The sequence below is a fragment of the Cynara cardunculus genome, assembly GCF_001531365.2.
Source record: "Cynara cardunculus var. scolymus isolate 2C chromosome LG 8, CcrdV1, whole genome shotgun sequence".
Classification (NCBI taxonomy): domain Eukaryota; kingdom Viridiplantae; phylum Streptophyta; class Magnoliopsida; order Asterales; family Asteraceae; genus Cynara; species Cynara cardunculus.
In genome coordinates this window covers 8,390,901-8,402,073 of record NC_037535.1, presented here as the reverse complement: position 1 = coordinate 8,402,073, position 11,173 = coordinate 8,390,901, and the positions used below count along the sequence as shown (strand labels likewise).

The window sequence follows — 11,173 nt, the reverse complement described above, 5'->3', positions numbered from 1 at the left end:
CTCCTTATTTGAATCATGTAAGTGCTTTTTTATCCAATCCTCTTTCATTTCTTTACCTGAGACCGATAATACATTATGCAGGTCTTAGTGCTGGATATCCATAAGATTGGGAAATTTAGAAAGCTCTCATGGATCTTAGTGGAATTGAATATGTTCTATTCAATTCTTATGTTTATCAACTGTTATACTAATTTGTTAGTGAAGATTATGATCTCCCTGGATTATCTCTTCCCCTCCTCCCAAAAAGAATAACACTGTTGACATTTTTATGGGTTTTTTTTAATACCCAGAATGAATGTCTATTTTATTTGTAGTAATTGTATGATTTTTTTTAATTGTTCTAATACCAACTGTCCTATTATGAGAAGTTCATTGGTGAGGTTCATCCACTTTCTAATGTTTTAATGATCAGGGCAGGTATAAAATTGAAACTTCGATGCCCCCAACATGTTGGTGGAATCATAGTTGATCCACAAATTATTGGAGTTTTGATGAACTCCTATAAGAGCTTAATGTCGTAGATCACAAACTTCAAGCATCCTCATTGGTCTCCTTACCTTTCACCAAAACACATTCATGGTACCATGTTCTCCCATTTTATATTATTAAAAACTTAATCTGAGTTCCCTTCAAGTTGTTATGAATGGTTTTTTATTTTATTATCTTCATCTAACATATTCCTTCTTGCAGTGATCTTCCAGTAGTAAGTCATGCTGGAAAAAACTGGAAGTCCTTTGAGATGCATGTATCGGATGATGAAGATGACTATGATGATGAGGGGAATTATAGCAGACCTCTGGTGTAACACCCCAAACTCACATTGCATATAACATATAATTCATTCAAAGAAATACATGCTTAATCCCCATAAAGGTCCTTAATACAAGAGACTACATTACAAAATACACAACCCCAAAATTCCATAATACATGCTTTTGTACTACATGTCATTTGACTTCAAAATACATCCACATATTGATCTTCTCATAGCTAAGCATATAGGGAACTTAATCACATTTTTCCCTTTCCTTTACTATCATTATAATATGCAGTTCCTGCAATACATAATTGAAATACAAAATGAGGGTTAGACATGAAGGTCTAGTAAGATCCCTTTTTCCATGTAATTGCAGGGTGAAAATCACCAAAGCATCATTTAGATAATTCATTCCACATAATGAAAAGTAGATTCAATTTTTTTGTCCATCAGTCCTCTGGTCCCTATGACCAGACTTAGAAAGTATTTCTATAAGTAACAGGACCAGAGTTCCTCTGGTTGCTCTAACAGAGCTTCTGGTTATACCAACCAGAGCTTCTTACTCGAATACATTCTCATAAATGTTCATAATGAAACACCATAGATAGTTAGAGTAGTTTTTCCAAGTATAAAATCATTCATTAAAGCATTTTAGTGTAACTAGAGCTTTGGTTCTACTAGCCAGAGCTTTTGGCTCAAAACATAAGACCAACCAGAGGCCTTTTGGTTCAATGCGTAGGCCAACCAAAGCCCCTCGGGTTGGTTATACTTTGTATAAAAAGTTTCTAAGTATGAAATCTTTTAAAATATCTTTAGAATATGATTTTGACACATAGCTCCTATCTAATAAATACAGAGGCTCTGGTTTAAATAAAACTTGGTAAAAGACTTGAATCAATATCGAATCATCATCCAGAACCCTCTAGTTCTATTAAGAGGACCAACCAGAGCCCCTCTGAACAACCAGAGCCTTTCTGGTTTCTCATAAATCAAACACTTTTCCAAAACAAAGTTTATCCAAAACCATTGGCCATAGGCCAAGTTTTCCCCTTTTCAGTAACATCAATACTATTATTTGTAATAAGAGCAACATCTCTGAGTCCTCAAATCACAAAGAAGCATGAACTCAAAGCTCTTGCAATCTTAAGAGACATAATAGCAAGAGCTATAATATTTCACACACACAAATGCCACCCTTATATCCAAAGGTACACCTCTCCTTGATATGCGACTCTTATAACCAAAGGTACACCTCTCCTTGATATGCCACCCTTATCCCATGGTACACCTCTGATATGCCACCCTTATTTCGTCATCAAAATCTATGGATTAGTTCCAAATGAAGACAGACCGAAGTCACAACCGTCTTGATGAAACAACCTCCATAGTTTTATCCACCAAAATCTATAGATTAATTCCAAACGAAGACAGACCGAAGTCACAACCGTCTTGAAGGAATATCCTCTATAGTTTTAACCATTAATGGCTTCAAAACAGTTTTATTTTCAAAATTTAAAACTCAAGAACTACCAGTTCTTCTAAGATCATTTACAAACTCAAAATCTTCCTTTAAATCCTTAAAATAGGATATTGTCCACAAACTGTTTTTAATGAGCAGAATCTACTGTACTATCCAAAACAGTTTCCAAATCCAGAATCATAGAAACGCATCTTTTAAACTATTAGAAAACAGTATTTACCAAACTTCTTCCAAATATCAAATCATCAAAATCCAGTAGTTCAAATAACATTATATAAAGGTTTTAGTATCAAAAACTCACCTTTTATACATAGATTTGAAGATTAGATTACACAACAGATCTTCAAATAAATACCCAGATTCCTAAAATCACTTTTAAGCAAAAGTTCTTTTCAAGAACAATCTCCACAGCCACACACACTCTTATTTCTCTCAAAGTCTTTTCAAGGTAAGATAAGATAAAATATTATCTTTTACCCTTTATATATATATATATATATTAATCAAGGCGGTGGAAGAGTTTTTATTATAAAACTCTTTTGGGCGATGGTTTTAATATTTTAAAACCAAAAACTTTCTTAACCATGAAGGTTGCTCATTTTCTCAATAAAATATTAATAAGCTGATTGTGCAACCTACCCAAACCCAATATGCAATTTAACCCATGTGCATACATATATTAATATCATCTTTTAATGTATGCATAGCATTTAGATTCACACACACACACACACACACACATATATATATATATATATATATATATACGACCCATGCATTTATTTAGATAACATGCATGTCAACACGTATTTCACAAATAATCACATAAGGTTACCTCAATCGATGTTGTCTGAAATTCAGGTCATCACATCTAGCCATGGGTGGTCGGTTTGCTTGCGAGGAAGTATATTTAAGGTGCCAGTTCTGGTCATTTACTATTTCAGTTGTTTGTGTTACAGAATTTAAATCAATATTTAGTCGTTGGAAGAAAGCGAACAATATTTCAGAAGTAGACTACATGCTTGGTTTGAATTATGGATGGTGGCAAGCTTTTCCACTCCTACATTGATGACACTGACAAATAAATGTTTTCCAGTGATGATGCAGATTCTGACAATGAGTCAACTACTGGAGCTCAATGGTCTTTGATGGATAAAGGGGGAGTTATTGAAGGTGCTTTAATTGAGCTAAGCCATGAACACCAGATTACTGTTGCAATCTATCCTTGATCTATGTTACTGCTTACCCATCTTACTTTTGATTATTTGTTTCTTTCTCTTTTGGTTTTCACAGTCTCTTCATAATAAATTTGTTCTTCTAATACCTCTAATAAACAGGAAGATATAAGAACCCAAATATCTGCATTTGAACTGATCTCACAAATGAAAAAGAGAAACTTACCAATGCTCTTTCCCGAGCTGAAAAGAGCAAGGAGGCACGACGTGAGTTGGATAGAAAACGTGATTCGCAATATCAACGCATAATGTAAGGCGTTAAATGTGTTCTGTTAAATTACACCACATTCTGTTTGCATGTTTTGTGTTGCGGTTTTATTGAACTTTTGAGCTTGTTAGCTTATTGATATTCCTTTTATATCTGTAGTGCAGAAGCACTTGATAATCATCTGACCGACGTTCAAAGGCATCATGAATACAAATCTCAGATAGAAGAAAAAAAGATAAGAGAGGATGCTGCAATTGAAGAAGCCAAAACAAAGCAAAAGGCTCTTCAAGAAGAAAAAGTGTGTCAAGAAAAACTGAAAGCAGAAGAGGTTTGTAAAAGATACTGTTGATCCCAGATCTCTCAATAACACTAATAATTAAGTTAAGAATAACCAAATTATAGTGTTTGGATGAGTAAAATAATGAACACTCAAGAACAATTAATAAACGTTCTAAGAATAATCTTGAGTGCCAAAGATTTCACTTTATTCCAATGATGTGAAAAATGTAAAAAGTGTCTTAGATTACAATAGGCCTAACCACCTATTTATACTAGTAATCTAGCTAAGAAGATAACTATCTACTGAGACTATTTAGCTAATCTTCTACTAACAAATAAAGCTTATCTAAAACAAGGATAAACATTAAAGTAAGATAAACATTGTAGACTCCAGCTGTTGATTAGTCATCTCCAACTGTCTTTCATGGGATATGAGTTCAACCTTATCTTCATATCTTCATTGGTTGCCTCTGGTTGAACTGGTGAAGGAAACTCCAAGTGTTAGTACCTGAGGGGTTATGGAGATGCACTTTCCATCGCATCTCTGGTCAGTTCATCGACCCTCTGGTTGTTCTTCAGACCTAGTCATTTTTCTTTGAAGTCTTCCATCGACCTTCTGGTTCTTCATCACTTGTTTGTCTTCATTACTTCATGCATAATACTTATGGGGTCTAACAATCTCCCCCTAAGTAATGAAAGCACAAACATTAACTATTCTAAGAACATTCAAAGTATAAATGAAGAACAAAGGCTATTCTAAAGAAAAGCATCTTTTGCCAAATTTTTCATTGGAACAAATGATGAATTCTTACATCGATGAAATGGAAATTACGAGACAAAAAAAAAACATAAGACTACATTCAGGGTCTTCCCTGTGATATATCCCAAAAGCGCATGAGTAGTCCTCTGTATTGGACGATAGTAGATATCTCATGTATCAGTCTCTGTCCATCGTCTGTTGGCACATAAGGTCTGCCCAACCTCTCTCTGATGGCTTTCTGAAACCATTTAAGTGTTTAATTTGAATACTTAAAGGCCTCAGTCAACCTAAAAAAATTATTCGTTCCAAACTTATTTTTATATACCAGACCCAGTTCTGGTTGAGTAAGGATAGAGGCAGACGTCTTCTCCTGTAGGCCAAGGAAGTCTTCATCAGGTGTAGTGCAGGAAAGTCTGTCGATGCCAAGCCGAAGAGCAATTTCAAAGTCACTCTTGGCTCGATGCTTCACCAAGGTCTCCATTGTCTACACGATCGCTCTGTTCGCCATCCCAAATCATATATCCTGATCCTGTCGCTGAGTCGTGTACACGTAAAGCTCGATCAAGTCATAGGGATTGAGATTGATCAAGTCATTGTCACTAAAGATGTTGACCTGACTGTGGGTTTGCTTCACTGTGTGCTCGATGTACTTGATGGCTCTGTTGGCGAAGCTCCTCATCTTGATGTCCATGACCAGCCTTATTCCATTGTTTGAAAAGACAGCCCATGGTGGTTGGGTAGTCTGTCTAACAAACCTATGGTGAAGGAGGTTCATGGATTCTGGTGAAAGAATTGGAGGATTGAGAGTCAGCCCTTCATCGCGATCATGGTACAGATATTGATGGATGTTCTCCATCATTATTGGCTCCCTCGGCGGCATCTCTGGATGTCTCCTAAGCGAATCCATATTTGCTATGATTTCATCGACGACCCCTTGAGGAGGGTGCCTCGACAAAGAAGGAGCATCCTCTTGCACCTGGGTTTGTTGGGCTGTGGGTTGTGTTTGAGCTAAGGGGGTTGGTGATGGAAAGGTTTGAGTTGGCTCTGGTTCATTGGGTTCATGAGGGGTGATTTTTGGTTCATTGGTTTCAATGTGGGTGGTTTTTGGTTCATCGGGTTGAGTTTGGGTTAGAGGTTGTTGTGGTGATGAAGGTTGGGTGATTGTGGGTTGAGGTTGTATGGGTAGAGAGGTGAAGGGTTCTGTGGTGCGTGGTGTTGGTGAGGGGTTTAATGGTAGATTGGGAGTTGGTGATGGGGTGAAGGATAGGATGGTTGTTGGTGGAGTGGATGGTTATTCATTGGTCGATGAGCTCAACTCGATGGGTTCTTGGGATGTGGCGATGGGAACATGTACATTCTGTACATCTTCAGAGGGATGAGCCTCTAGTTCCCTCGCTTGGGTTCTTTCGATTGTGGGTGGTGGTTGTTCTTGTGTTTGGGGTGGTGGTGATGGTGCAGCGGATTCCATGTGTTGAGCATCCACGGCTTGGTTCTCCCCCTCATGATGTCCAAGACCTTGATCATCGGGGTCTGGGTCCTCATGTCATGGCCTTTTGTGCAGGCGGCTGCTGGAGGACGAAGCTCTGCTCCTCTTCTTCTTTTTCTCCTTCCTGAAGGACGCAAGATACGTCTTCAGGGCTTGTTGTTTTCGGCTCTCCTCCATTGAGTGAAGGAGAGAGTTTGTGCGTGCTTCTTGATCGACAAGGCTCTGGGAGAGAGCCTTGGTTGGTTGTAAAGCACGATGATTGAATTTTGCACTTATCTCATTGAAGGATGAGATAAGTGCCTTCGACAGGGCCCTTAGGTCGGCCCTGGTGTCTAACTCCATAGTGGATGTTGATGTAGGAGGGGGCATGGAGGTGGATGTTGATGTAGGAGGTGGGATAGGAAGGTTGGTGATGATGTCCTTCAACTCTGTAGCGAAGGAATTGAGGGCATCATCGAATGATGGAACTTTAGTGGGTGGTGGAGGTGGGGGTGGTTGGGGTATTTGGGCTATAATAGTGGCTGTGAGTTGGGTTAGGGTGTTTTGGATGGTGGCCATTTGGTTGGAGAGTGAGGCTAGGGTTTCATCGATTGATGATGTTTGGGGAGGGGTAGGTTGAGGGATTTGGGAGATTATGGTGGCTGGAAGGGTGTTGAGGGTCTAGGAGATGGTGTTTATCTGGGTGGGCTAAGGTCTCATCGGTCGCAGTTTCCTGGTCCGTGAAGGTGGTGATGGAGTTCATTATGAGTTTGTTTCTTTGGGTGGCAAAGGCAGAGGAGGTGTTATGGTGTTGGGTGACTGTTTGTTGTAGCATTTGGAGACGGGTTGTGTTATCTCGGGTTTAGGTTTCAAGGGTTGCACGGGACTGTCGAAGGGGGTGAGATCGATGGATGGAGGGTTTTCCACAATCCCTTGTATGATGAGTTTTAGGTCTTCCAAGGACCGCTGGATCGAGTCTACAAAGGCTTGGAACTCAACCTTTGTGACCAGATTAGTCACATTGGTAACCCCTGCAGCAACGGATGCTGCAGGTTAAGCCTCAGCTCCAGAGGCACCTTCATTGCCTTGTGAAAATATAGGCCGTGAAGGACTTCCATCATGTCCTTGATAGCCCTCTAGTGAGGAGCTATTTCTTGATGTTGCAACAGCTTCTTCTTCTTCTTCCTCGGCTTCAGAGGCCGGGTAAGAGAAGTAAGTGTATTTCCCCTTCGCTAGATCAAGTATCGAAGGGGTGTGTTGTGCACGAATGGGAGATCGCTCTAAAAGATCTTGAGGATTAGCAATGCCAGAAGCAACACATGCTTCTGGCTATGTAATAGGAGGTGTCGAGCCATGAGGCGATGTGGCTCTTATATCTTCATCGTCCCTCTGTTGGGAGAGGGGCGATGGATGGTGAGGTTCCTCTGTTGGGTGAAGGATTGGACTGGGTCGTCCATGTTTAATTCCCCTTCGGTCTTGATCTCTAGGGGTAGAGGTGGTGGTTGCCCTTTGGTAGTGGAGATGGGTATTATATGTGAAGGGCCAGGGGATGCATGAGGAGTGTCATCATCATCATCTTCATCATCCGATGAGGACGACTCCTGTGCTCCCTCATTTTGGTCAGGGGACAACTCTAGGTGCTCTGGGGTAGCTGCCCTGGTTTACGGGATAGCATAGAGCATTCATACTTCTGCCTTATCTCAGACGTCTCTGGTATGACGCTGAGCATGGCTCGAGAGACTGTCCTCTCCGTGGTGTAGCCTTCCTTGGAGATCGTTGGTTGATGACCATTCATTAGGAACTGCAGAGTGCATGGTTCATTAGATCGTGTCTCCTCATTACATCTTTGATGAAGAGAGCGAAGAACCTTGGGAAGAGCACGGATGTCAATGGCTTTCTTGCGGCCTTGAGTTTGCACTTCTTGATTATCGCTGCATGGATCTCGTTGTAGATGAGAAAAGCATAGTCCAGCGGTAGGTTGAAGAAGAGGCCATACATGATAGTCATTATATTGATGTTGCCCTGATCCATCGATCCCAGTTTGCAGGTCAGGCCTCTGTTCAATATGGAAAAGAACATATTCCACATTGGAGGCAAGAATTGCCTCTTGAAATCAGAGGCATTGCATAGGTCACGATTGTAACCTAGCATTCGGATGAAGCGGAGGATGCCGGAGCTTGTCGATGGCTCGGCGTAGTGCCAAGTTCTTGGCGTGTGGGTATGCAAAGGACTTTTGAGACCTTTGCACGTGAGATCTTGATGGAGCAGACCATGTCGTTTGGGGCGTCTATATCCCCCTTGATTCCACGGCTGTCGGGGATGAACTCACAGGTCTGCCAGTACTGTTGGACGTACTTGAGAGGTACGCCATTGTCGGTTAAGGTCAATGGCGGTTGGAGAATACAGTTCTGGAAAAACTCTATCATGATTGCAAACCTGTCCTCAAACAGGTTGGTTCGAAGGTTGATCGCGTGGTTGTTTGGCTTGATGGGGAGGAATACCAGTGCATGGCTGTCAGCGCCGGTTGATTGCACATGGCTGTCGTTGTTGTTTGATTCGTGTGAGGCGGAAGAAGCCATTGTTAGGGGAGTTGCAGGTTTTATGTTTTGTTGTTCGTCTTTTTTCTTAGAAGGTTTTGGAAGCGTAAAGGAGAAAGTGTTGGAGAAGAAGGGAATCTATAGGTGGAGAATGGGAAACGGTTTTTTGAGGGAATAATATATTAAAATGGTAATGATTATGGTGGGAGACGTTTGGCAAAAAGGTGATTTGGTGGGGATCGTGGGCCGTCTTGACGGTACTGTGCCATTAATATGGGAGGACACATGTCGTCATGGGTTGGGTGGATGGGTAATTTGAAGAGGCTTTTGGGGAGCAGCCTGTAAATGTGGCAGACTTTTGTGTAAGATGACGTTTGGATTATTTGGAGTAACTATAAATTATTCCAAATAATATCTCTTGAAATATCAATCCAAAAAAAAATTATATTTAAAATTCCATCTAATTGTAATATTAATACTAATTACGAAGTTTTGATCTTCTAAAAATCCATGTTGTATAGTTTTTAGTCATAAAAGCTGCAATTTTGTATAATCTTTAAAGAGTTTGCAATTAAAGATGGGTTTTTGGATGAAAAAGATTTTGTCATGGAACCAGAGGCGCTCTGGTTGGTCATGACTCTTTGGATGGGGAACCAAAGGGCTCTGGTTAAACATTAACCTGTTGATGAGGAACCAGAGGTCTCTGGTTGAACATGATGAATAAGGGCGTCGGTGAAATGTTGGGTTGTATGAATAATAAGCCTTGGATAGACAAACCAGAGGCTCTGTATAAGCATGGACAACCCATTATGTAGGACCAGAGGGGCTCTAGTTGTATACACATGTTTAATTTATCATTTATCTAGCATTTTGGTGTCCAGAGGCTCTAGATAGTAGAACTAGAGGCTCTGGGATGGAAAATGCACAATTATACAATGAAAACTTATGATGAATGAAAAAACTCCCCTCAAAAGATTCATGGGGATGAGATTTGAGTTTAAAACTCCCCCTAGAACCAATAGGGAGGTTGATTTTGATGACCAGAGGCTCTGGTCTTTACAACCAGAGGCTCTGGTTGTGAAAGATGATGAAAAATGATATGAAATGTGGCTAGTATGAGAGATAACATGAAAATGAGTGGGTCTTTGAGACCAGAGGGCTCTGGTTCCAAAGACAACAGATCCAGAGGCTTTGGTCTTTAGAACCAGAGCCTCTGGTTGTAAAGATTATGAAAATAGGTATGAAAGAATGGTGAAGTATATGCAAAATGATATGAAAAGATGGAGCCTTTGAGACCAGAGGGCTCTGGTTGCAAAGGCGATGCAAAGAAATATGAAAAATTGGTTAAGTGCATGTATGTGGGTAATGAATGGATGTGCCTTTGAGACCAGAGGGCTCTGGTTCCAAAGGCTTTGAATCCAGAGGCTCTGGTCTTTAGAACTAGAGGCTCTGGTTGTGAAAAGAGTAATTAGTGAAAAGTTCACAAAGTATTGGCTTTGGACCAGAGGTCTCTACTTCCAAAGGATGAAGGAAAATGACGTGATTACATGCATGAATGATTAAGGAAGTCCAAGTTTGAGACCAAAAAGGCTCTGGTCTCAAAGAATTGGACTCCAGAAGCTCTGGTCTATACAACCAGAGGCTCTAGTTTGGAGGGGAATACTTGGTGAAAAAGTACCAAGTATTTGCTTTGGACCAGAGGTCTCTGGTTCCAAAGGTGATGAAAGATTTTGCCAAAAATTAATCAAGTGTTTCTAAATGGCCAGAGGCTCTGGTCTTTACAACCAGAGGCTCTGGTCTTTACAACCAGAGGCTCTGGTTTAGAGTGCTTGGAGTTTATGGCCAATATACTATATATAACTTATAGGCATAACCATGAGATATTGAGGATCTCTGGTTACAAACAAATTATTGCCTTTAAGTGGTGAGATTCAGCATACCCATCTTGCTGACTAGAAATAAAAATCTTTTCTCATCAAGAGCTTTTGTGAAAATGTCAGCAAGTTGAATCTCAGTGGGAACAAAGTACATCTCTATATTACCTTTTTCAACATTGTCTTTCAGAAAGTGGTACCTTACATCGATGTGCTTGGTCTTGGAATGCTGCACAGGATTTGCAAAAATAGCTATTGCACTCTTGGAGTCACAGAGGATTGGTATTTTTTCATATTGAAAACCATAGTCCTTAAGCTGAGTCTTCATCCAGAGAACCTGTGCACAACAACTAGCAGCAGCAACATATTATGCTTCGGCTGTAGAGGTTGAGATACAATTCTGTTTTCTGGATGTCCAACTTACCAGCTTGTCCCCCAAGAGTTGACAGCTTCCAGACGTACTCTTTCTATCAAGTTTAAAACCTGCATGATCTGCATCTGTATAGGCTATTAGATCAAAGCCAGAGTTCTTTGGATACCAGAGACCCAATGAAGGAGTTCCCTTAAGGTATCTAAAG

At 40.3% G+C, this 11,173-nt stretch overlaps 1 pseudogene; it reads left to right on the top strand.

The window, feature by feature from the left end:
- Positions 1-404: 404 nt before the first annotated feature.
- The window catches only part of LOC112516161, an 18,383-nt pseudogene continuing 7,614 nt past the window's right edge, over positions 405-11,173 (top strand).